This window comes from Ovis aries, chromosome 14 (assembly GCF_016772045.2).
Source record: "Ovis aries strain OAR_USU_Benz2616 breed Rambouillet chromosome 14, ARS-UI_Ramb_v3.0, whole genome shotgun sequence".
Lineage (NCBI taxonomy): Eukaryota > Metazoa > Chordata > Mammalia > Artiodactyla > Bovidae > Ovis > Ovis aries.
In genome coordinates, this window is record NC_056067.1 from 19,893,912 (window position 1) to 19,921,687 (window position 27,776).

The following is a 27,776-nucleotide window of genomic DNA, read 5'->3' on the forward strand; positions in this document are numbered from 1 at the left end:
TATATGCAGAGCAAGGCTTTTGAGAAGACTGTTGAGTATTTCTCCCAGCCCCACCTCCCTTGACTGCTTTTCTACTCTGTCATTACATCCTCATCTAAGCTCATGTTGTACAGGGCAATTGTCCTTTCATTGCCCTCAGCATGCAACTTTGTAGCTTTCCATTTTCCACACTGTCTTCAGAGCACTGGTTTCGAAATGCAAATCTAGTTTTCTAGATCTGCAGATGAAGACAGTCATCCTTAACCAGGCCTATCAGATCCCATATGCTGACTACACCGCTCTCTGTTCATCCAACCTGGTCTTCTTCCAGACTCCAGAATGCCTCCTTTTCCTCTTGCTACTCATCCTTTGCCCAGCCTGTGCCCTCTGCCTACAGTGCCCTTCTTGCTCACACCACCAGACCTAATCAACATTTACTCCCCATCAAGACCAGGTCAAAGTTCCCTCCGTAGCCTTTTACATTCATGTTGCCCTTATGTCCTTTGTGTGCCTCTTCTAACACAGTATGAGCTCTGTAAGAACAAGAACTATAAAAGCAGGTTGCCTTAACCAAAACAACTGTATACAGAAGAAAAACAGCCAACCGTGGTCAATATCATTCCAAGGTAATTCTATCAAAAAGTAATAGATTCTGGTCAGGACATTGCTTATTGCCTTCGACAGATCTGAGTTGAAGACTTAATAAAGAAAAATGAGCAGACAAGCCCTGTTTTCTAGTACTTTCCAGTGTGACCATCATACTGACAGGATTTAGGAGTTATGGAAGCAGTTTACCTATGAGTATACCTCTGGCCCATACCTGCAAGAAGCTTGGCTGCGTGTGGTAGGAACTTCCTAGAGAGTGTGTGGAATTCATATTGTCCAGTAAAGATGCCATTAGGACTTTTTACAAACATCCTGTTCCCTTCTCTTGGGCACATGCAATTAGATGTGAGCATACAGCTTCCTTTGCATGACAAAATGCAAGCTGAAGACGTAATGGGTTGGCCAAAAGGTTCATTTGGATTTTCCTTAAGCATGTATGAAAACTCGAACGAACTTATTGGCCAGCCCAATATTTATGTCTGGTGGAAGTTTAAAGAACCAGAACATGATTCTTATTTTGACTATCGTGGACACATATGGTACCTCTGTCTAGCGAAGTCCCTGAGTCACTACAATGAGCAGAGTCCTCCTGCTGATTGGTGGTGGACTTCTACTGATTACAAAAATGAGCCTTTGTTGTGTTAAACCACTGAGATTTGGGGCCCCAGAGGAGGTCAGATGATGTACCCCATCAGTCCTGCCCACATGACTGCTCAAATCAGAAAGTGAAGTCACTCAGTTGTGTCCAATTCTTAGTGACCCCGTGGACTGCAGCCTACCAGGCTCCTCCGTCCATGGCATTTTCCAGGCAAGAGTACTGGAGTGGGTTGCCATTTCCTTCTCCAGGGGATCTTCCTGACCCATGGATCGAACCCGAGTCTCCCGCATTGTAGTGTGGACAGACGCTTTACCATCTGAGCCACCAGGGAAGTGGTGGCTCAAATCAGAAGGACAGGTTGAAGGGAGTGGAATGAGAATGTGAGAGGAAGATGAGAAACCTCCTGAAAGGAGACATACAGAATGGATCTGGGCACTCATTCATAGGCATAACTGAATATAGTGGGTTAGTTCTAGAGTTCTGCCTCAGGGTAGAGGTTGTGGACTAGTACAATGGCAGGGTGGGCCAAAGGCTTATTGATGGGTAGAAAATGAAAGATGAGAGAGCCATCAAAATACACACACACACACACACACACACACACACACACATGCTTCACAGCTTGCTTATGTCCCTCTACTTCCTTTACTGTGGCCACAGTAACTGTAAAAATATCCACCCCAACCCCCATCCCCACAAACTGAGGGTCCAAAAATACTCCTCTAACCTCAAACCCTTAATGCCCTTCCACCCTGCTTCTGTCATTAATCTCACATCCTTCATTATGAAATCCACAGATTTTGAGAGAAATAAGCTAATTTACTAAGAGTTACAGGTATTTAAAAAAAAAAAACCAAACTCTCATTTGTGACTTTCTACATTTTCCAAATTTTTGGTAATTAACACTTTCATAATCCCAAACCAAAAACAAATATCACCCATTTATAAAATATATATATAAACTGACTTGTCCATATTCCATTGCCAAGGCCAACCTTAGGATATAAAATCAACTACAGCAACAGCACAAACCACATCATAGTGAGAAATAGCCAGATTCTTGCCCATGATCCTCCCAATTGCCTGTAAGTTCATGTCACAACAGGATACCAGAGAACAAGCTTGCAATATTTTTTTAACTGTGTTGAGCTATTGTCAACATTCTATTAATTTCCCTTAACTCTCTCCAGCATGTCCATTTAATGGTGTTTCCACTGGGGAAGATTAAAATCTGAAAATATTAGACCATCCTGACCCCAACTATAGCACAAGTTATTTTTACTTATTTATTCAAGTGACAAGGCTTGGGGTTAAATTAATGTAATAATAGTTGCCTGGAGGATCTTTCATGTTCTGTGAATTCTATAGGAGCCACTGGATCTAGCTATATATTTGGAAGAATACCAACCTTCAATCTGAAACCAAAAGTAGTCAGCATCTTGAATTGGGGACCTTGATAAGAAACAATGATTCATATTTGCACAGCACTTTTTCTGGTTCATTGTTTTTTTCTCCCTAAGTGCATTCACATCCATTGTCTTAATCATTCTTTTCTTCAGCACCATTTTGTAGGTAAGGTAAGTCTAACTCCTGATTTGTAGATGAGGAGGCTGGTGCACAGAGAGATTAAATGGTAATCTAAATGAGAAAGACAAGTCAACAGCTAAGGAGACTCAGGAACTCAGGTTACTGATCTCACTGCTTTTATAATATTCTGAGCTACTCCCACTTGGCCCCTATCATATATCCTACAATATGAACTCCTTCAATGCCCACAACAGCCACATGAGAGAAAGTGTATTATCCTCAGAGTAAGCATGGGTAAACTGAGGCTGAACTGAATTAAGGAAGGAATGTAGCCACAGCCACCCAGCAAATGAACCTCAAACCCAGACCAGTCTAACTTCAGAGTCCGTACTTTTTACATAGCACTGGCTCCCACAAGAGAGCACACTCATATTGATTTTAGAAACTGACATGGAAAGATGAACAATAGATACTTCCACACCGCCATACTGGTCCTGCAAATTAAACCACAAGGACCAAAGAATAAATGTCACTATAAAGGTAACACAGGAAAAAAAAAGACATAGGACTTCTACCTAGTCAGCAATTATTGTGCTTAGGTTTATTTATTTCAAGGTGATCTCTTGGTTCTGTGTAATAGAAAGGGCTAGAAAAGAGAAACTTTAGGTTAAGGTGGAAGGGAAATCCAAATGGATACTATAGAGCTGGTACAGTGTTTGTTGGCTGGTTTTGGCCCTGCAAGCTTGGGGAAGATAAAGAAAGTTGATGTAAAAACCTTGAGATTATATTTCTGTGGAGAGTGCAAGAGGAGAGTTTAACTGAGGAGGAAAATATGGGGCTACCAAATCGAGGCCCAGGGTTTGGAAAATTTCTACAACCCTGGGCGCTGGGATAGGGGATGGCCCATGGGTATAAAGGCCAGGAGTTTTGTGTGTGTTGGGGGCAGGGAGCTGGTTGTGATGGACAATGCTAGAAGTCCATCTAATCTGTCTTCTTCCATCACAGGATTAGAATTGCAACAAGGCTCCCATATGCTCAGCCAGACTAATTTTCCAGAACCCCCCAGAGTCAAGGGGCCGGGTAACAAAGTCCTCACCCGTGGAGTGTGACAGGAAGTCATGTGTCTGGTTCCTATGGTATTAGATATGCGTCCTGTACACTTTCTTCTTCCTGCTGGTTGGAAGCTGGGTAGGGTAACAATGCAGCTTCAACCATGAGATGACGAAAATGACCTGGGGTGTGAAGCAACAATGATGTGGCAGGAACCCAAGCCCACAAATGAATATGGGGAACAAGGCTGTCCTGCCAAACATGGGGCCTAGTACACGAGGGAGAGGCAAACCTCTTTGTTCTTTATGCCTCTTATTTCATTGAGTCTCTGTTATAGGACAAAAACCTGACCCTAAATGATATAGCAAACTGATAGCACAAAATAGTCCTCTAGAACTCATCTTAAGCATCCAAGTTTCTTCCTACAAATGGACAAGAAACCCATAAACAATACCATAAATCACAGAATTTGCTAAACGAGAAACGAACTCTCATGAACGAAACCACAGGAACCTAAGATCACTTCTTGATCAAAAAATTCCATACCGCTTTTGACCTAACAGTCATGCAGTGAGCAGTATGTCCTGTGTTTTTTTTTTTTTTTTTGAAGAACTATATTTTGTTTTGGTAATTGTGTGAAATGCTGGGCTAGATGAATCACAAGCTGGAATCAAGATTGGCAGTAGAAATATCAACAACCTCAGATATGCAGATGATACCACTCTAATGGCAGAAAACCAAGAGGAACTAAGAGCCTCTTGATGAGGAGAAAGAGGAAAGTGAAAAACCCGACTTAAAACTCAACATTCAAAAAACTAAAATCATGGCATCTAGCCCCATCTCTTCATGTCAAATAGAAGGGGGAAAAGTGGAAACTGACAGATTTTATTTTCTTGAACTCCAAAATCACTGTGGACAGTGACTGCAGCCACAAAATTAAAAGACACTTGTTCTTTGGATGAAAAGATATGACAAACCTAGACAGCATATTAAAAGCAAAGATATAACTTTGCCAACCAAGATCTCTATAGTCAAAGCTATGGTTTTTCCAGTAGTCGTGTACGGATGTGAGAGTCAGACCATAAAGAAGGTTGAGTGCCAAAGAATTGATGCTTTCGATTTGTGGTGCAGGAGAAGACTCTTGAGAGTCCTGCGGACTGTGAGATCAAACCAGTCAATCCTGAAGGAAACCAACCCTGAATATTCATTGAAAGGACTGATGCTGAAGCTGAAGCTCCAATACTTTGGTCACCTGATGCAAAGAGCTGACTCATTGGAAAAGAACCCAATGCTGGGTAAGATTGAAGGCAAAAGGAGAAGATGGTGACAGAGGATGGGTGGGATGGTTAGACAGCATCATACTCAATGGACATGAATTTGAACAAATTCTGGGAAATAGTAAAAGACAGATGAGCCTGGTGTCCATGGGGTTGCAAAGAGTTGGACACGACTCAGCAACTGAACAACAACTACTCAGGTCACTTTCTAGTAAAGGCAATTAGACAACTTGACTTATTAGATACCTTGCTGGCATGCTGACTTGAGAACTTCATCAGTTGCCATTTTTTCCTCAAAATAGCAGTCTGAACTGCAAATCAAACCCAAGTTTTATCCTAATGTTACTCTGTAATAAACCTATTTTGTCCATCAATGTTTTAAAAATATTATTTATCAAAAAATAAAAGCATAAAATCAATTTCTTCAAAATATATGAATAGAGAGAGTCACAAAATTCCAAAAAGTCAAAATCATGCATCTATTTTCATATCCACCCCCCTCTTCTATCACAGGAATGTGCTGTCCCCCCCTCCTCAACTTTTCACAGTCACCTTTTCGTGTTGAAAAGAAGGCTACCAACTGGCTTAAAGTTCCTGGCACACAAGATGATTGAAACAGTGAGCATTTAAAATTCACATTTGCAAGGTGAACATCTGGAACACATTCAAAAGAGGGAAAAATTATGAAATGAGAATATTATTAATAGCTAACATGTTGCAAGACATGAATCAATGGACAACCTGTTTCCTAGATCTTTTCTAGGGGAAAAAAATATTTGAAAGGAAAAAGAACAACACGGCAGCATCTACTACTACCATGGAAGGAAATATGATTTACAGCATCACCTTTGAGAGATAAACTTGCCATTTGTTTAAAATGCTGATAATGTCTACATTCTATTCTCTCCTCCTGCCTTACGTGTTGCTGAGGGAAAATCTTTGTAGTTAACGAGGAGTTTTTTCTTCACCAGGGAAGTGGGATTTTCACACTTGCACTTAGTGGTAGCGAGTCTCAGCCCCGCAGTTTATTTTTGTAATAATTAATAAAATTTCACACTTCCTGGCTTCCTTGCCCCTGCCCAGAGAATGGCTTGCTGCCACATTTCTGGGTGCTGTTGTAGGAAATGAAGCGATGTTACATGAGGATCCAGCTTAGGAAGGAAAGCATAAGAAGGTCCTTGTGTTCCATTGAGTGCTTTCTCAGTGACAGTTTCACTGAAGGGTGACTCCAGTGGATCCCCAAATGTGTAGTGTGGTAGAGCCGGAGACTGGTATTTATAGCCCCAGGTGTTGACATGCTTAAACCAACTCTGTCTATTTTATAACGAGAAAAATAGTCCTCTATTACTCTTATTTTCAGTGTAAGGGAAAGGAACTCACTTAGTTGCCATGAATCTGGCAAATGTATCTTAAACTAAATACAAAAAGCAAAGGATTCCCTTTCAGGAGTAGAAGAGTCATTCATACACTTCACAAATATTTATTGAGTGCTGACCAGACTCCAGGCACTATTCTTGGCATGGGTGATATGGCTGGGAACCAGACAGACAAGTCCTACCAAAAAAAAAAAAAAAAAAAAAGAAAGAGGCAAACATAGTTTAGGGAAAGAGATCTTTAAGCATCCCAGGTATGAGTTACTCTGAGGACCCCCAATCACTTTGTTAACACTCAGGGAAATCTAAGAATGATGTTCAGAACTTCTCACATTCCTGTCTGGCAGACAGCCAAGCCCACCTCCCACTAATCCTGCACTATGTTCGTCACCACCACCACCGTCATTGTCTTCAGGAATAAACACGATAGTGAGGTTTTTTGATTACGAGCCAAATATTGAACTCAAGGCTAACACACGTTTTATAACTTTACTCTTCTCAACAATCCCATGAGTTAGGTGGTATGATAATCCCTATTGCACAAATGAGAAAAGCAAGGCAGAGGCATGTTAACAGTAACTTTGTCCAAAGTCACACGACTTGCAAGTGAGAAGCCCAAGATGAGAACACAGGCAACTGGGCTCCAGAACCCATATGATAGCCACTCTTTCTATCCAATGCGCACAACAGATCAATCCCCCATGAATCATGAGTTTCCCTGTCCCTGTGTGGTGGTCCTTGCTGTTTGCCAAGCCCTGGAAAACTTTTCCCATCAGGACAACTGAGACAACTTCCACCTGAAGCCAAGATCAAAGAACATATATGGGACTGGGGATGCACACGAGTCCTCTGGTCATACTCCATCTGATTTAACACAAACCTCAAAAGGAATCCATGCACTATCTCCTGTGTATAGTCTACAAAGGAATATAATAGGTCTGAAGGCCACATTAAAAGTGAGAGAACATTCTGCCTCAAACTGGAAATGAGAAAATGCAATATGCAGCTTTTCATTTGAGTTAAATTTAAATAATTGTTCAGTTCATGCTGCCTGGGGAACCCATTGTACAGGTCTTCAAGTAGCTTTCAATTTTATAGCGAGAGGACATACAATAAACGCAGGACTTCCACCATCTTGCATTTAATAAGTCTTTCCTTAATGTCTCCGTGAGCATCATTTTGTTTGAAATTCAAACACCTTGGGAGGTAGAGGGGACAGCAATCATTTTCAAAACTGGACACATCGGAGGAAACTAAGGAAAGGGAAGAGTGGGTCGCTCACTAAATACATGCTAGACATTAAGCTCCTGACGCATGTTTCCTACGGGTCCTTGCTCAGTAAGGAATCTCCCAAGGGAATACGCCTCTGAATTAGCCACATTTCTAAAGCACCTCGCACCTGGGCTTCAGATCGGAGCGGAAGAAAACGCACCGACGACAGCACTTCTTTGGCCCCCATCCTCCGGAAGACAAACCCCAGCAATAGCGACCCTGTAACCTGCCGCCGCACTGCAGCGCTGCCGGGAGACACTGCGCCAGGTTTTGGCAGCTCAGGCAGCTAGACTTTATCGTTACTTCACATTAATGTACTTGGCAATCACACAGAAGAGCTTTTAAATCGAATGGGTCAGACAGTAACAAAGCAGAGTTACATGAGCATTTTCAAAATGATGGGGCTCTGACCCTTTTAGGTATGCCATGCTGCCTTATTCCAGGGACGTGCAGAGTTGCGGTGCCTCACACAGATTCCCAGTCTGGTCGTCTGTGTATGTGTAGCATGAGGTTTCTCCAAAGCACATGGAAATCTGCCCCCCTGGGCGGATGTGTGTTCCTGCAGGCATGTGCGGGAGGGGGGCGGGGGGTGAAGGGGGGGAGTGTGGGTGGGTGACATGCACGTATATTCTCTGGCCTCCATCAACTTTTCTGGCAAAATTGGATTAAGACGGGCTACCTGGAGCACTGGCATTCAGGCTAAACAGGGCTGGGCTTCAGGTTGTGCGCCACAGCTTCTAAGGGCTTTCCTTGGGCTCTTTTTTTCTTCTTGAAGGTTCTGTGCACTTCGTTGTTCAGTCGTGTCTGACTCTTTGCGACCCCATGGACTGTAACCTTCCAGGTGCCTCTGTCCACGGGGATTCTCCAGGCAAGAATACCGGATTGGGTTGCCATGCCCTCCTCCAGGAGATCTTCCCAACCCAGGGATCAAACCCAGGTCTCCTGCACTGCAGGCAGATTCTTTGCCATCTGAGCCACCAGGTTCTAAACCTCTGATATTCTCCGTTGGTAGTGGTCAAGAAGTTTCTTTCCTAGGCTAAAAATGGATTTAGATTTTAGGCAACAAAGTTTATAAAGTAAGTCAAGACATGGTTTTTTAAACAGAGTGTTAGAAAATTGTGTTTTTGTTTCTGCTGCTGATGGTTTATTTTTAAAATTTTACTTTTTGGCTGTGCCATACAGCATCTGGGCTCTTATTTCCCTGACCAGGGATGGAACCCACACCCCCTGCATTGGAAGTGTGGAGTCTTAACCACCAAGCCACCAGAGAAGTCCTTGTTTTTTATTCTTTAAATAAAACTATACAATGCCTATCATATGAAGAAATGATGAAATACTTTCTGAATTCTCCATATTTATGGAGGCATTTTTTTTCTTGAATCACTTGCACACTCCATTTCCAGGTGATACCATCATCGGCGGCCCTCTTATCAGTGTCAATAATTCCATTTGGCAGGCAACAGCTAATTCTTTTCATGTGCTAATGATTAATCAGACAAGCCTATTTACTAATGTATCAGAATGCATTAGAAACATAAGGTAATGGCGGACAGAACATCAATTCAGATATAAATGAACTGCATTTACATTGGATACCTATTGACTTATGTCACAGAATGAAGTAGAAAATGCAATTTACTTGTAAACCATTAAAATGAATGAAAATAGAATTTCAAACTCCATCTTCAAACATAACTTTATTGACTTGGCTGTGAGCCTTAAGGGAGTGTCTAACTAAGTTTAAAATATATAAATAACACACTAATTCATTTTGCCATAAAAGAGTTAGTGTCTCACCAACTAAATGCCATGGAATTTACTTAAGTTGGAACCAGCACAAAATAAAGAGAGGTCATGGAGCATAGTGTGAGAACATATTAGGGTTCTTGTTTTGGGGTTTTCTGATTTGAGATCTCTTCTAACCTGGTTTTGTCCCAAATCCTACATATGTACATGTCCAAAGGACATTGGTCCATATCTAACAAAAAATTGAAGAGTAAACTCTTTATGACAGAGGGAGAAGGAGGGAGGGAAAGAGAGAGGAAAGAAAGAGATAGGCAGAAAAGGGTAGGCTTTGGGAAGTTAGGTCAAGTGACATTACTTTAGTAAACATAAAATGAAGTGTTAGTCGCTCAGTCGTGTTCAACCTTTTGTGATCCCGTGAACTGGAGCTCCTGTCTGTGGAATTCTCCAGGCAAGAATACTGGAGTGGGAGTGTCCATTCCCTTCTCCAAGGGATCTTCCAGATCCAGGGATTGAACCTGGGTCTCTGGCATTACAGGTGGATTCTTTACCTTCTGAGCCACCAGGGAAGCCTAACATTACAACTTTGGGAAGCAATGTTAGGAGTCTACACTGAACTTTCATTGGCTGAAAAGGGCTATCAGAAGATATTTAGAGAACAATGGAAATAAATTTTAAGGTCACATAAAGAGAGGGATGGGTTTAAACTATTTAGTATGAAAAATAGCTGAGCCTCTGAGATGATGCTTTTATCTAGATATTGAGCTTCAAATAGACAAGACTTCTTGTCTCAGAACTTCTCAAGTGTATAGATGTGAGGAAATTGGAACTACTCAAAAATATATAACTCAATTCCAAGCAATTGTTTGTATCTATGACAGCTCAGATCCAGCCAAATGACCAGTAACTGCCTTTGAATTAGAGACTTAGGTGATTATTGCAGTTTTGAAAACCCAGTCTTGGGAGAACTCAAAAGAAAAGTGAGGGTGTATTTTAAGGGAAAACCTAACCTCCCTGACTGTCCCTTTCTTTTGAATCTCTTCTTCGTAGTCTACACTGTAAGGTGTTAATGAAAAGTAATGTGTACCTAGAGCAGCAAGCATTTTCCAGAGCATAGTCCCAAAAAAGCTGTCAAGAGAGAGAGGTTTGTTGATAAAGAATGTCATGATCAAATATGTCTAGGACATTCAATATTAGCTTCCCTTTCCAACCATTTGAAAATTCACCAGGCATCTTGGCATATTAAAGGCCCTGAAAAGTCCTACAGTAAAGACAACCTTTAAATGTGTTCCAGCAGCATTTTTCAAGGTTAATTAAGCACAGGGATATTTGCTTCCCCTACACACAGATCAAGTGTTCCATAAAGCATAGTTTTAGAAATATTAACAAAAATAAAAATACTGAGAAAACTAAACGTGTCAGGTAAATCTATTTCTTGTCCTAAAGAAAAATGGAAAGCATCTCTCAGTGCTATTATTTGTCAAGAAAGAAGAAGCTGAAGGAAGCCTTTTCAATCTCAGCAAAAGGAAGCTCTCCACATATTTGACTCAAATGTTCTTTTCTGTGCTTGGGTCGTGTCTGCGAACAAACCCCAGACACACACTCCTTGCACTGAGTGGCATATGCCAGGACAGGCGTGGGTCTAGGTGCCCCTCCCACTAAAAAGTACAACTTCAACCCTCATTAACCCACTCAGAAGGACCTTGTGCAGGTATTACTACAGGTACCAAGGGAAGAATTAATAGCACCTTTGTGTCCCCAAAAGGAACATAAAAGCTCCTCCTGTTCATTCCCAGCATCTAATCCATCAAGAAACTGTCTGGAAGATAAATTGGAGCTAAGCTGACTTTTGTTAATAATGTAACAATTTTGAAAGTGCAGCTTTAATCAAGGGGAAAATTTTCTAGAATTTGACAACCTTTTCCATTCCCTTTGGTATAGGCTCCATTCTTTTTTCAAAACTGTCTAATGCTGTTTCTTAGGTGGGGTTCGATAGAAACCAGTCTATAATGCAATGCACTCTCTTTATGTGATGTTTAGATATGAGATTGATCTCGGTGGGCACCCTGGAGTTCTGAAAGTAGGATTATTGGATTTTGTGGCTTTCTCAGATGTCGAAGATCTTTAAACAGTGTCTTGCAAAGTTGCTACATCCTGCTCGTCTGTAAAACACTTATGAACTCATCAAAGAAGGTAGACTTCATTTTAATTAGACATGGTGGGTGAATGGGGGTGGGGGAGGGCTGGAAGCCAACTTCCTCCCACCATCTAGTTAAGTGCCAGGACCACGTTCACCTCCATACCTTGAAAAGAAAAATGAGTTCCTCCATCTCCAGATCAATAGGGCCTTAACAGGAAGATTGCTGACACAGGATGGAATTCAGAATTCACAATAGCGGTGGGACAAAAGACATGGTTGTTAAAGCAGAAATTTGGCTGCCGTGTTATCTCAGGATTCCTCCAGAAGATTTGAATAGCTTTGAATTTGGGCTGAATCAGATGCGAGCAATAAAATGATAGGTTAGCCTCATGGGGTGGCTTGCATTTAAGAAAAACAAAGCAGTTACCATACAATATATTTCCTCTGAAATAGTTACAGATGCAGAAAACAAACCCATGGTTACTAGGGGGAAGAGGGGAAGGGACAAAGTGGGAGATTGGGATTGACATATACATACTACCATATATAAGACAGACGACAAATGAGGACCTATTACATAGCACCTACCGATATTCATTGGAAGGACTGATGCTGAAGCTGAAACTCCAATACTCTGGCCACCTGATGTGAAGAGCTGACTCACTGGAAAATAACTTGATGCTGGGAAAGACTGAAGGCAGGAGGAGAAGGGGACGACAGAGGATGAGATGGCTGGATGGCATCACCAACTTAATGGACATGAGTTTGAGCAAGCTCCAGGAGCTGGTGATGGACAGGGAAGCCTGGCGTGCTGTAGTCCATGGGGTTGCAAACAGTCAGATGTGACTGAGCGACTGAACTGAACTGTATAGCAAAGGGAACTGCATTCAATGCTCTGTAACGGCCTATATGGGCTTCCCTTGTGGCCCAGCTGGTAAAGAATCCACCCACAGTGCAGAAGACCTGGGTTCGATCTCTGGGTTGGGAAGATCCCCTGGAGAAGGGAAAGGCTACCCATTCCAGTATTTGGGCCTGGAGAATTCCATGGACTGTATAGTCCATGAGGTCGCAAAGAGTTGGACATGACTGAGTGAATTTCACTTTCACTTTCAATGGTCTATATGGGAAAAGAATCTGAAAAAGAGTGGATATATGTATCCATACAACCGATTCAGCTGGCTGTGCACCTGAAACAAACACAAAGTTGTAAATCAACTCTACTCCAATCATTTTTTTTTTTTAAGTTAGGTAGCTATTGTGTAATAGACACCGCACTGTTGTGGCCCACAGCCCCTCTGAAGCCCCCATGTCAGGCATCAGGAATGTCTGGAAGCAAACGGGCTATTATCCCAGAGGGAAAGTGCAAGGACTCTTAGATTACAACCACCTGGAAACTCGTGCTGGGTCATGCATCTTGTCACTGTAATCAAACAGTGACCCTCCTTTTCAGATTTGCAACCAACGGACCAAGCAATCCATAAATGTACACATGAACAAGAATTGGTAGGTATTCTCATTTCATGTTTCCTCCCAACATTTTTTTTTAAACTAGTGTCACTTGTATTCCCATTTTTATTCAAGTGAAGTATAAAAGGCTGTCTCATGTGGCACAAATTCCATGGGCCTGATTTCCCATGTACATATGCGCAGCACAGGTTTACCAACCACTGTCTTGGCTCTGAGGATAAGGGATGTATTTCAGATGGCCCAACTGGTTCCACCCAAGTATGGATGCTGAAGGCTTTCTTTCAAATACTGCCACCACTACAAGATACCATGATACACATATAGGGATGACCCAAATCCAAAAAACGGACATCACCAGACTCTGGTTTAGATGGAGAACAACAGAAATATTCATTCACCAGTACTCATCGCTGCTGGCAATGGAAAATGGTACAGCTACTTTAGAAGACAGTTTGGCAGTTTCTTACAAAACTAAACATACTCTTACGGTGCATGGATGCTGAGTAGCTTCAGTCATGTCTGACTGTTTGAAACCCTGTGGACCATAACCCACCAGGCTCCTCTGCTCATGATGTTCTCCAGGTGTGAGAACTAGAGTGTTGCTGTGCCCTCCTCCAGCAGATCTTCCCGACTGAGGGATTGAACCCAAATTTCTTATGTCTCCTGCATTGGCAGGTGGGTTCTTTACCACTAGCGCCACCCGGGAAGCCCACTCTTATGGTATGATCCAGTGATCACACTCCTTGGCGTTTATTCAAAACAGCTGAAAACTTATGTTCACACGAAAACCCACACAAGAATATTTATAGCGATTCATAATTGATTCATTATTGTCTCAACTTGGACGCAGCTAAGAGGTCCTTTGGTAGATGAATGGATAAATCAATGGTGGTACATCCAGATAATGGAATATTATACAGTGCTAAAAGGAAATGAGTCATCCAGCTATAAAAAGGTATGGAGAAACCTTGAATCCATACTACAAAGCCAATCTGAAATGGCTACATACTGTATTATCCCAAGTAAATGACATTTTGGAAAAGGCGAGATTATGGAGATGGTAAAAAAGTTAGTTGTTACCAGGCAAGGTGGGTGGGAAAGAATGAACAGGCAGAGCATGGAGGATTTTTATGGCAGTGAAAATATTCTGTATGATACTGTAATGGTAGAGACATGTCATGATACATTTCTTTAAATCCACAGAATGTATGATACCAACAATGTAAATTACAAACCCTGGTTGATACTGATGTGTCAGATAGGACCATCCATTGTGACAGATGTCCCATCCCGTGGGGGATGTGGACAATGGGGAGATGTTGTCAGTGGTGGAGGATGTTGACAATGGGGAGGCTACGCATGTGTGGAGGCAGGAAATATACGGGAAATTTCTGCACTGTCTTTACGTCGCTCTGAAGCTAAAAGTGCTCTAATAAAATTAAGTGTTCTAAGCAAAGCCAAAACAAAACCCACCACCACACCCTCCGGATACTCAGGGTACACACCCTCTGACTCAGATTATTTGCATCCCATGGTATTGAAATGAAAGTTGGCCAGTGGGGTGGGGTGGATGGGGACAGAGATTAGTCTTGCAGTCAGTTGAGCACAACGTGCTCAGTGGGTCAAAGGGGCTCATCCAATGGGAAGGGCAGCCACTGCTAAGTCTCCAGGGCAGGCAGTATGTGTCACTCAACTGAGGGATGGCTGGGCCCTTTGCAGGTACAAAAGAGGTCCCCCTTCATCTTCCAAGTGTAAACCCTGGACCAGACCTTCTTGAGAGGCCGCTAAGCCTGAGACTGAGATGCCTCCAGATGCTGCCTCTGCGCTGTCCACACACTCTCCATTCAGAGCCAGCCTCATAAGCCCGTTCATGTCTCTCCCTCATCACCTCTGCGTCCTTTCCCTTCCCAGAGTCCAGGACTTCATTTATGCCTCGCTTATTAGGGCTTCCCCAGATCTATGCTCACGGCATACATGTGGGTCTTCCCCTCAACCTACAGCCTGAGCTTTGGCAATGCAGGAACCCATCCATGTTCCCTCTTTTCTCTATCTTTCCCTTTAGCAGTGAAGACAGGCTGCCGAGAGGACTGGCTGAGAGAAGGGCCAAAGGGGAGAAGGAAAGAAATGCTCCTGTGTCTGCAAACACACAAGCCTCTCAGCTTTTAAAATGTCACAGCATTCTATAAAACGCTCCAAGAACTTCGGGGGACAGTGGCTACTGAACTTGCTTAAAATGTGAGAAATTGAGTGTAAAGACACTGTTTCTTCAGTTAAAAGAAATGGAGACCTGCGCTGGGGGCCTGAGTATGGGATGGATGGGGTAGTGCTGGAGTAATCAGAAGATGAAGGGACGGGGGCAGGAGATAGAACAGGCAGTTTTTCACCCGCATCCCCAACACACACACTGACGCGCTGGCACAGGCACATATGTGCTTCATCTGAAAATATAGATCGTTGCTTACACATGGTAACAACATGCCACGATCATTTGTTTCTAAGCAAGGGAAAAGACCAAAGACTGTGTCACAGTGAGAAAAATAGGAGCTTTAGGATGAGCAATCCTAAAATCGAGACTCATTGTATGACCTCAGGAAAAAAAAATAGATTTCTTTTCTGAGCCTCAGTTTTCTCATCTGTTCAATGGAAATAATCATGTCTCTTCTCTGCGAGTCTCACAGGATTGGGAATGTTACATGAGACCATGAACAGATAAGTGTTTTATAAACTATAACATATTATCCCCTCCCTAAGGTTTGGGGTTAGGAGAAACAAATAATTGCCAAATTTGGGAAAGAGAAAGAGGGCCAGGGAGAAAGAAAGATGATCCAAAGGATTCATTGTGGCTCATCTTCTTCACCCTAATCTCCAGATGGGGCCGCATCTTCCAGTCATCCTCCAAGTTTAGGAAGCCAGATCTGCGTTAGGGGGATGGGAGAAGGATGATGACCGCAGCAAAGCATTTACCCAGAGTCCACTTCCCAGAAGGAAGTATAAAACTAGCTTGTCTGTTACCTGGATATTTCTTGGCAGTGTCTTATTCCTAGCAGGTAGAATGGAGACTGTACTAGCTATTCAGCAAATACCTCAATTTTCCATGCATGCCATAGAGCAGTGCTTTCCAAATATAATTCACAGACTGCCAATACCAGAAGCATCATAAAGGTTGTTAAAATGCAGAGTCCTGGACTCTGCCCCAGGTTGTGGAATCAGACTGTGGGGGCTGTGGCCCAGAAATCAGCATTTTAATTATGCACATTAAAAGGGCTTCTCAGGTGGCCCTAGTGGTAAAGAACCCGCCAGCCAATGCAGGAGACATGAGACATAATGTCTGGCCAATGTAGGTGACATAAGAGACATGGGTTCAATCCCTGGGTTGGGAAGATCCCCTGGAGAAGGGCATGGCAACCCACTCCAGTATTCTTGCCTGGAGAATCCCATGGACAAGGAGCCTAGCAGGCTATAGTTCATGGGGTTGCAAAGAGTTGGACACTGAAGAAATTTAGCATGCAGGCACATACACAAGCACATTAAAAAGAAGAGCTGAAATTCGCAGCATAATCATAGAAGTTCAATTGAATTAAACACCTCTTTACATGTCGGACATAATCCTAAGCACCTTACATGCATTAATATGTTGATGCCCACAATCATGTTATGAAGTAAGTACTGTTATTATAATCAATTTGCAATGAAGTAAAAAGAAAAAAATCAGAGCTCCTGGAAGCAAATGACATCCCAAAGTTCATGGAGGGAATAAGTTTCAAGGCTGAGGTTACCTCCCAGCTCCTGGGCTCTCCATTGTACAGACACCCAGCTCATACCTGCAAGCAACATAAGACAGAAATTACACGAATGTTTGGTGTCCCTAACCATGGCCGGGACATACCCCTTGGGTTACATTTAGGTGAAATCAGCAGCTCCAGAGTGCTGATCCCTCTCAGTGCTGACAGGTCCCAGAGCCAGACAACCCCTCCCTCTTTCTTATTCCATTATGTTTTGCTGCTTGAGATGCATTTGTGATGTTTAATTTATATCCCCTGATCATAAAGTGATTGCATCACTAAAAAGGCTGTGATGTTGATTTATACGATAGTTGCTTGTGTCTGTTAATTAGAGAAATATCATTTGGCTTCCTGTGGAAGAAGAACAATAAATTATAGAGGAGGAGGGAGGAGCCATCATTTCCCCAAACCTCTGCTGGTTACTCCTCTTGAATCTTATTTATGATCCCCAGGGGTTTTATTCCATTTACACCAACAACCTCTGGATAAAGCCGTTAACTTGGGTTGAGAAGGAAGGAACAGTAGAAAAAATGAGGTAGGAAAATAGATGTAAAAGTTGTCTAAGTATATTAAGGCACATGAACACACACGCTTACACACACATACACACACAAAACTGTGATGCAGAGATACAGTTCAACTCACTTCATGTGCTCCTCCTCAGTCAACCTTCCCACCCCACGCTCACCATGAGCATCACTGTCTCCAAGGCAGGACTGTCTCTAGCAAAACCAACAAATAATCAACTTGCAGGGAAAAGGGAGTTGCCTCTTAGGAAGAGTGACCCCATATTTTCCATGCAGTGGACTGTGTGCCTGGACAACTGAAACTGATCTTGTTTATGCCTAAAGGGAAGTACAAAGAAGGAGAATTTTTTTTTTTTTTTGATTCGATGGTTTACTCATTCAACAAGCATTAGCCAGTATATGTACCCACTGCATGCAGGCCCTGGGTTAAGGCTGGGTGTGTGGTGGTCAGCAGAAATGGCCACAATCCCAGATGCCACAGAGCTTAGTCTCTAGTGGCGGAGGTGACATGAATCAGGTATTTGTTGTTGTTCAGTTACTAAGTTGTGTCCAACTCTTTATGACCCCATGGACTGCAGTATGCCAGGCTTCCCTGTCCTTCACCATCACCCAGAGCTTGCTCAAACTCATGTCCATTAAGTCAGTGATGTCATCCAACCATCTCATCCTCTGTCATCCCCTTCTCCTCCTGCCTTCAATCTTTCCCAGCATCAGGGTCTTTTCCAAAGAGTCGGCTCTTTGCATCAGATGGCCAAACTTTTGGAGCTTCAGTTTCAGCATCAGCCCTTCAAATGAACATTCAGAGTTGATTTCCTTTAGATTTGACTGGTTTGATCTCCTTGCTGTCCAAGTGACTCTCAAGAGTCCTCTCCAGTACCACAGTTCAAAAGCATCAATCGGGCATGATTGATATGAAATCACAAGTCTGCCGCATGCTATAAAAGAGAGATAAGTGATCATGAGAGAGTTCCTTGAAGAAATATGACTAACATTTGAGCAAAATATTAAGAATGAGTTATCCTGGTAAAGACAGAGGGAAAAGTATTCTGGAAAGAAGGAATGGAATGTGCAAAAGCTGGGAGGAAGCAGGGTGAGTCCAAAGGATTTAAAGACCCCCGGTGTGAGCATAGGGAATAGTGAGGGGGACAGTGACTGAAGATGGGGCTGGAGAGGTTGGAGCCACATCACACAAAGTCCTGGAGCCAGAATTAGCTTTTATCCCAAGGGCAGAGCAGTGGGATGCTGCTACAAGGGCAGCAGAGTGGTGTAATCAGACTTGCATTCTGAAAAGGTCATTGTTACATACCTTGAAAAGACTTTGAGTTTCCTGAGACCAAAATGACCACATTAGATTTAGGTAGACAGTCCCCAGGCTGGGTGAAACATTATGAAATGTCACAGCATGTGACTCAACTGGGGCTTCGACACTGTCAGTGAAGATGAGCTTGTCTTCTTCCCTTGCCCCACCCCTGGATCATCCCTTTTGAACCCATCCATATTCATGCACCAGAAGTGTGTATCTTGTAACTGGCAGAAGGAGAAAGAAGGAAAAGGAAGAAGACTGATGGAGGGGATGATGCAGCATCTGCTCCCTGCCCAGCTCCTGGGCCTAGATTTGAGCCCACATCCCAAGGATGAGAGCTAGAAGGGGACAGAGCAGAGGCTGGTGCAACCGGCTTCTGACAATGCTTTCCTCACAAAAACTTCCTTGGCTGCTCAAATTAAGGTAGCCCCCAACAGGCCTCCTCTCCACCATGAAGTGAACAAGTGCATTTATTCACTTCTTTGTCTTTTAAGAGAAAATGATCTTTCTCCTTATCTCTATAATTGAACATACTGTTGTTGCTGTTTTTCAGTTGCTAAGTCATGTCTGACTCTTTGTGGCCCCATGAACTGCAGAACGCCAGGCGTCCCTGTCCTTCACCATCTCCTGGAGTTTGCTCAAACTCATGTCCATTGAGTCAGTGTTGCCATTCAACCATCTCATCTGTTGGCCCCTTCTCCTCCTGCCCTCAATCTTTCCCAGCATCAGGGTCTTTTCCAATGAATCGGCTCTTCACATCAGGAGGCCAAAGTATTGGAGCTTCAGGTTCAGCATCAGTCCTTCCAATGAAAATTCAAGGTTGAATTCCTTTAATAATAATAACTTATAATAATATTATTATTGTATAACATAATAATAGTAATAACTGAGCAGAGCCCCTGCCATATGGCAGGTGCTCAAAAAGCCTTTGTGTGATGAATGAATGGAGGATCAGTGAGTGAGTTATGACTTCAACAGCATCAGGGGACATTAACATTTTAGGAACACGCTAGAGCAAGCTAAATAAACATTTAAAGAATTAGGGTAAGGAAGACAAACACTGAGGGGTGATTTTACTCTAGGGTGGCCAGGGAAGTTCTTTCTGATGATATTGGAATAGAGATTGGAAGTGAGCAAAGAAGCCATAAAGATAACGGAGGATGGAGCCTCCCAGGCAGAAGAAAAGGTAAGTACATAAATGGCAAAGAATTGTTCAAATTCATGACTGAGCTATGGTTGACTGCCATATTTTCTTGCCTGAGGATTTGGAAGGATGACATTATTGTTCTCTAAGACTCTTGGCTGGTGGTTCAGAGGTAAAGAATCCACCTCCTATGCTGGAGAATTAGGTTCGATCCTGGATCAGGAAGATCCCCTGGAGAAGGAAATGGCAACCTACTCCAGTATCCTTGCCTGGGAAATTCCATGGACTGAGGAGCCTGGAGAGCTACAGTCCATGGGGTCGCAGAGTCGGGCACAACTGAGCGAATAACAACAACAAAGACTCTGGGCACAGACGCAAGTGGTCCTCCCTGGGTCCACTCTAGCAGGAATCACTCTAGGATGCCTTCAAGTAGCCTCATAGCTAAGATTTCTGAAAAGTGAAGCCAGGGAGAAAGAGAACATGGCAGTTATCACTTGGAACTGTAGTTTCAGAGTGGGCGTTATCAGAGGACATGAGAGTCACCCTTCAGGGAACACTGGGGGAGGTCCCAGGAAACGTGTCAGATATGGTAGTTGAGGAACAAGTTCCTTTTGTAACTATATACTAGAAAGCTCCAGTGCCGCAGGGCCTCAGGGTTAAGGAGAAAAGACTTGGTTCTTGATAACTTCTGAGACATGAATGTGCTGCTCACTTAAACTCAGTCTTTCCTGGTAAGATCTGATGCAGGGTGGTAAGCATGAAAAACCACACAATGTATGAAAACACTTCATTCCACTTGGACAGGCTCCCAAAAATGGAGATGGAAGCTTCTGTGACCCTACTCATCCCCAAATGACACACTTAAAGTCCCAGACCACATCTCTCATTGCCTGAGCCTTTTACCGACCACTGCTATCAAACTGGGCACCTTTCAATCCTTTGGATTCATCATACCCCCTCCCAGCTTTTGGATATACTCTTCCTTCTTTCTGGAATGATTTTCCCTGTCTGAACTGAGTTAGCCTGTTATTAGTAGCATGCTAGATCTTCCAGCTTTACCATCTTGTTCAATTAAAAAAAATGATTCATGTTGATGTATGGCAAAACCAATACAATATTGTAAAGTAAAAAAAATTAATAATAATAATAAAGTTTAAAAAAGAAAACTGCAAAAAATAAATAAACTGGATTAACATAAAAATTATTTAATGTAATTTTGTAAAATAACTTGACACCAAAAGCTCTATAAAAAGTCAAAGAAAAACTTCCAGCTTTAGTACATAATGGGCTTCCCTAGTGGCTCAGATGGTATAGGGTATAGTATTTCAAGTGTTTTAGCAGTGATGACTTAATAGATTCATCATCCATTTTACACAAACCACCAGGCCCCAAAGCAGAGAAGTAAACAGTTCTCACATAGGTATGACTCAAACCCAGATTTCACTGGCTGTGTGATTTGGGACACTCCGGTCTATAGCCATCACGGGTTCTCAGAGAAGGCTGTTCTGTCCAAAGACTCAGGGTTATAGTTTTGTTTTATTAAGACTCTGCTTCTAACCTAAGCACACCTCAGAAAGTGCTCTCCAAATGATGTGTGTGTGTGCGTGTGTGAATGCATGCATGTACATGTGTGTGTATAGATATACGTGTGTGTGTGTGTGTGTGTGTGTGTGTGTGTGTATACATATATACATATATATCAGCAGATAACCTGAAATTCTTAGTTTTGGGTTTTTTTGATTTTTACAATTGTGTCTTTTGGTCTCAGTTCACTGAGAAAAGGTGGCCTCAGAAAGTAAGAAATAGACGACTTTAAGGGAGACCCAGCTTAGAAATCACTTGTTACTGGCTGAATTCTATTCCTCAAAAATGTATATGGAAGCCCCAACCTTTGGAACTGCAGAAAGTGACCGGATTTAGAGACAAGGTCTTTAACGGGGTGATGAAGTTGAAATGAGGGTATCAGGGTAGGCCCCGATCCGATCAGACCAATGTCCTCATAGGAAGAGGAGATACGGCCACAGACACAATGGAGGGAAGATCACATGAAGACACGGGAAGAAAACAGCATCTAAAGCTCAGGAGAGAGGCCTCAGGAGAGAGGCCTCAGGAGAAACAGCCCTGTCTGCCCCTTGATCTTGGACTTCCAGCTTCCAGAACTGTGAGAAAAGGAACTTCTGCCAGGGAAGCTGCCGAGTCTGCAGAACTCGGTCACGGCAGCCCTGGCAAACTACTGCAGCCGTATCCCACCCCGCTGTGGACATCGTAGGCCAAGTCCCCGGTAAGGAGACCAAAAATTTGAAATTCACCTCATTGCCACCACCATGCCCAAGGTGCCTGAGCATGAAGCTTTCTCAGAAGTTTTTTGTCTGCTGATTTTATGTAATATCGTGGAAGCCTTAGCAAACTCTCATCAGGGACTGAAACCCATCCCACCTCTAAGAACTCTTTCTTTCAGAAACAATTTAGACTTCCTTCCTCTTCCATCTCCGTGACACTTCAAGGCCCATGAAGCAAGCCCTGCTCCGGTTCTCAACCAGAGATGCACATAAGAATTAACTAATTAAATTATACTTGTCAAACATTCCTATCTGGTTCTACCCCTGATCTCACGAATTAGAATCTCATGACTCCAAGTGAGGAAAAGCCACATACAAAATAAAATTAAAAAGACATGGCATATTGGAAATACCAAGGATAAGCAAGTAGCCACTGTTGTACTTATTCAGTAACATGCAATTAGGCCTTAGTTTGGCCATTTTACGTTGTTTACGCTTCCATTCCAGAAATTCACTTTTTATTTTCAAGTCTTAAGCCACAGGAGAGCTGTTAATTCCTCTGCATCAGTGCCTGGACCTTTGTGTAGCTGTATAACCCCTGTTGAAACACCTAAAATACCGTATCTTATTATGCACTGAAGCTAGAAGCCTTTTCTCTGAAAAAGCTTTTTATACAGCTTTTTGAATTTTACAAAATTGCATCATAAAAAGCTTTTTTTTTTTTTTAAATTAATGAAAGCTTTGGAAGTTGTGGTGGATCTTTAGTTGGTGGTCACACCTTTATGTAGTCTCTTTCTGGTATGACTCCAGCTTGGTCATGTGATCCGCTTCGGCTCCTGGTAAGTGACAAGTGTGTTCCACGCAGAGGCCTGGTAAATCTGGGAGTAACACAACAGAAATAGAATGCGAGCCACAGATGTAATGTTCAAACTTCTAGCAGCCACATTTTAAAAAGTAAGGATTTTTTAATTTATTTTTATTTGGAGGATAATTTCTTTACAATGTTGTATTAGTTTCTGCCGTACAACAACATGAATCAGCTATAAGTATAAATATATCCACTCCCTGTTGAGCCTCCCTCCCACCCCTCTAGGTCATCACAGAGCGCCAAGCCGAGCTCCTTGTGCAATGGAGTACTCCCCACTATCTGTTTTACACAAGGTAGGGTATCTATGTCAACACTATTCCCTCCATTCGATTTACCCTCTCCTTTCCCCACTGTGTCCGCAATTCTCATCTCCATGTCTGCATCTCTATTCCTGCCCTGCAAATAGGTTCATCAGTATCATTTTTCCAGATTTCATATATATGCATTAATATAGGATATTTTTTTCTCTTTCTGACTTCCTTCACTCTAGGTTTGACAGATTCTAGGTTTATCCACTTCGCTACAACTGATTCAATTTCATTCCTTTATATGGCTGAGTAGTATTTCATTGTATATATGTACCACAATTTTATCCATTCACCTGTCCATGGACAGCTAGGTCGCTTCCATGTTCTGGCTATTATAAATAGTGCTTCCAGGAAAACATCCACTTCTGCAGTATTGACTATGCCAAAGTCATTGACTATGCCAAAGTCTTTGACTATGTGGATCACAATAAACTGGGGAAAATTCTGAAAGAGATGGGAATACCAGACCACCTGACCTGCCTCTTGAGAAACCTGTATGCAGGCCAGGAAGCAACAGTTAGAACTGGACATGGAACAACAGACTGGTTCCAAATAGGAAAAGGAGTACAACAAGGCTGTATATTGTCACCCTGCTTATTTAACTTGTTTGCAGAGTACATCATGAGAAACGCTGGGCTGTAGGAAGCACAAGCTAAAATCAAGATTGTTGGGAGAAATATCAGTAACCTCAGATATGCAGATGATGCCACCCTTATGGCAGAAAGTGAAGAAGAACTGAAGCCTCTTCTAAAGAAGAGAAGCCTCTTGATAAAAGTGAAAGAGGAGAGTGAAAAAGCTGGCTTAAAGCCCAACATTCAGAAGACTAAGATCATGGCATCTGGTCCCATCATTTCATGAGAAATAGATGGGGAAACAGTGGAAACAGTGGGTGACTTTATTTTTCTGGGATCCAATATCACTGCAGATGGTGATCATAGCCATGAAATCAAAAGACGCTTATTCCTTGGAAGAAAAGTTATGACCAACCTAGACAGCATATTAAAAAGCAGAGACATTACTTTTCCAACAAAGGTCAGTCTAGTCAAGTCTAGTCAGTGGTCATGTATGGATGTGAGAGTTGGACTATAAAGAAAGCTGAGTGCCAAAGAATTTATGTTTTTGAATTGTGGTGTTGGAGAAGACTCTTGAGAGTCCCTTGGATTTCAAGGAGATCAAACCAGTCAATCCTAAAGGAAATCAGTCCTGAATATTCATTGGAAGGACTGATGCTGAAGCTGAAACTCTAATACTTTGGCCACCTGATGTGCAGAGCTGACTCATTTGAAAAGACCCTGACGCTGGGAAAGATTGAGGGCAAGAGGAGAAGGGGAAGACAGAGGATGAGATGGTTGGATGGCATCACTGACTCAAGGGACATGGATTTGGGTGAACTCCGGGAGTTGGTGATGGACAGGGAGGCCTGGGGTGCTGCGGTTCATGGGGTCGCAATGACACTACTGAGCGACTGAACTGAACTGAATTGATATTTTTTATTTTTCAGATGAAGTTTTCAAATTCTGGTGTGTATTTTATACTTAAAGCACATTTGAATCAGACTAAACACTTTTCAAGAGCTCTATAGCCAAATGAGACTAGTGGCCACTTTTCTGGGTAGTAAAGTCTCAGATGTGGGGACCTGTCCTCTCAAAACACTTGCTCTTGGGTGATCTCTGGGATTCCATCATGAGCTGCTGCTGCTCCTGCTAAGTTGCTTCAGTTGTGTCCGACTCTGTGTGACCCCATTGATGGCAGCCCACCAGGCTCCCCCGTCCCTGGGATTATCCAGGCAAGAATACTGGAGTGGGTTGCCATTTCCTTCTCCAATGTATGAAAGTGAAAAGTGAAAGTGAAGTTGCTCAGTTGTGTCCGACCCTCAGTGACTCCATGGACTACTACCTTCCAGGCTCTTCTGTCAATGGGATTTTCCAGGCAACAGTACTGGAATGGGGTGCCATTGCCTTCTCCATCCATCATGAGAAGCCTAACAAAACCAGGAAGAGTGCCCATGAAGGAGAAACAAGATTCAGCTAACAGCTCCAGCTGAGTTCCCAGCTGGCAGCCAGCATTCCCACTTACCATCTCAGAATTGGATGCTCCAGCCACCTGGGAACCATCTCTGCTGAGGCAGCATGGAGCCGAGGTGAGCTCTCCTTTCTGTGTACTGCCTAAATTGCAGAATCTTGAGCAAGGGCATAGTTGTTGCTGTTTGAAGCCAGTGAATTATGTGATGGTTTGTTAACAGCCCTAACAGAAGTTAGCAAAGATACTGGCATTAGTAGTTTTCTTCCCTCCCTCACGCATCCTTTCATTTTCTTTCTTTCTTTTTTTTTTTTTTTTTCTTGGCCCCACTGCACAGCTTGTGGGATCTTAGTTTCCTGACCAGGAACTGAACTTGGTCCACGGCAGTGAAAGGGCAGAGTCCTAACCACTGGACCACCATGGATTCCCTCCATCCGCTTTCATTTTGCCTCTTCTGCCTGCTCAGTTGGAGTCACTGGATGATGCAAAATGTGAAAGTCTGGTCCACCATATTCAGAGAACATCAGGGCTAGCTAAGTCACTGCTTTGTGGTGAAGGATCATTAGTGTCCCTGGTGGCTCAGATGGTAAAGAATCTGCCTGCAGTGCAGGAGACCTGTGTTTAATCCCTGGGTCAGGAAGATCCCCTGGAGAAGAGAATGGCTACCCATTCTGGTATTCTTGCCTAGAGAATTCCATGGACAGAGGAGCCTGGTGGGCTTACAGTCCAAGGGATCCCAAAGAGTGGGACATGACTGAGCCACTTTCACTTTTCATACTTCTTGCTGTCTCCTCACAGGGCCTTCCCTCTGTGCATGCATGGTGAGAAAGAAAGACAGATGTCTAATGTCTCTTCCTCTCTTTATAAAGACATCAGTCCTATCCAATTAGGGCCTCACTATTGTGATTTCATTTCACAGCAATTGCTTCCCTACAGGTCTTATTTCCAAGTTTAGTCACATGGTGGTTAAGGCTTCAATGTATGAATCTGATGGGGGCAGTAGAGATATAGTTTAATCTATCACAGCCACCAACCTTCCATGCAATCTTAGGCAATTCAGGTCACCTCCCTGAGCAGTCTTATTGATATACCATCTCTCATAAGTATGAGATAAGGATTAAAAGAGATTATAGACATGAAGCTTCCATAAGCCTCTTATCCTTCTCCATCAGAGGGCCAACAGAATGAAAACCACAATCACAGGAAACTAAACAATCTGATCACATGGACCACAGCCTTGTCTAACTCAGTGAAACTATGAGCCATGCTGTGTAGGGCCACACAAGACGGACGGGTCATGGTGAAGAGTTTTGACAAATGTGGTCCACTGGAGAAAGGAATGGCAAACCACTTCAGTATTCCTGCCTTGAGAGCCCCATAAACAGTATGAAAAGGGATAAAGATAGGACACTGAAAGATGAACTCCCCAGGTCATTAGGTGCCCAATATGCTACTGGAGATCACTGGAGAAATAACTCCAGAAAGAATGAAGAGATGAAGCCAAAGCAAAAACAACACCCAGTTGTGGATGTGACTGGTGACAGAAGTAAAGTCCAATGCTGTAAAGAACAATATTGCATAGGAAACTAGGGGAAACCACTAGACCATTCAGGTATGACCTAAATCACACCCCATATGATTATACAGTGGAAGATTCAAGGGATTAGATCTGATAGACAGAGTGCCTGAAGAACTATGGATGGAAGTTCATGACATTGTATAGGAAGCAGTGATCAAGACCATCACCAAGGAAAAAAAATGCAAAAAGGCAAAATGGTTATCTGAGGAGGCCTTACAAATAGCTGAGAAAAGAAAAGATGCAAAAGGCAAAGGAGAAAAGGAACAATATACCCATTTGAATGCAGAGTTGCAAAGAATGGCAAGGAGAGATAAGAAAGCCTTCCTCAGTGATCAGTGCAAAGAAATAGAGGAAAACAATAGAATGGGAAAGACTAGAGATCTCTTCAAGAAAATTAGAGATACCAAGAGAACATTTCATGCAAAGATGGCCTCAATAAAGGACAGAAATGGTATGAACCTAACAGAAGCAGAAGATATTAAGAAGAGGTGGCAACAATACACAGAAGAACAATACAAAAAAGATCTTCATGACCCAGATAACCATGATGGTGTGATCACTAACTTAGAGCCAGACATCCTGGAATGTGAAGTCAAGTGGGCCTTAGGAAGTATCACTATGAACAAAGCTAGTGGAGGTGATGGAATTCCAGTTGAGCAATTTCAAATCCCGAAAGATGATGGTTTGAAAGTGCTGCACTCAACATGCCAGCAAATTTGGAAACCTCAGCAGTGGCCACAGGGCTGGAAAAGGTCAGTTTTCATTTCAATCCCAATGAAAGGCAATGCCAAAGAATGCTCAAACTACTGCACAATTGCACTCTTCTCACACAGTAGCAAAGTAATGCTCAAAATTCTCCAAGCCAGGCTTCAACAGTACGTGAACTGTGAACTTCCAGATGTTCAAGCTGGTTTTAGAAAAGGCAGAGGAACCAG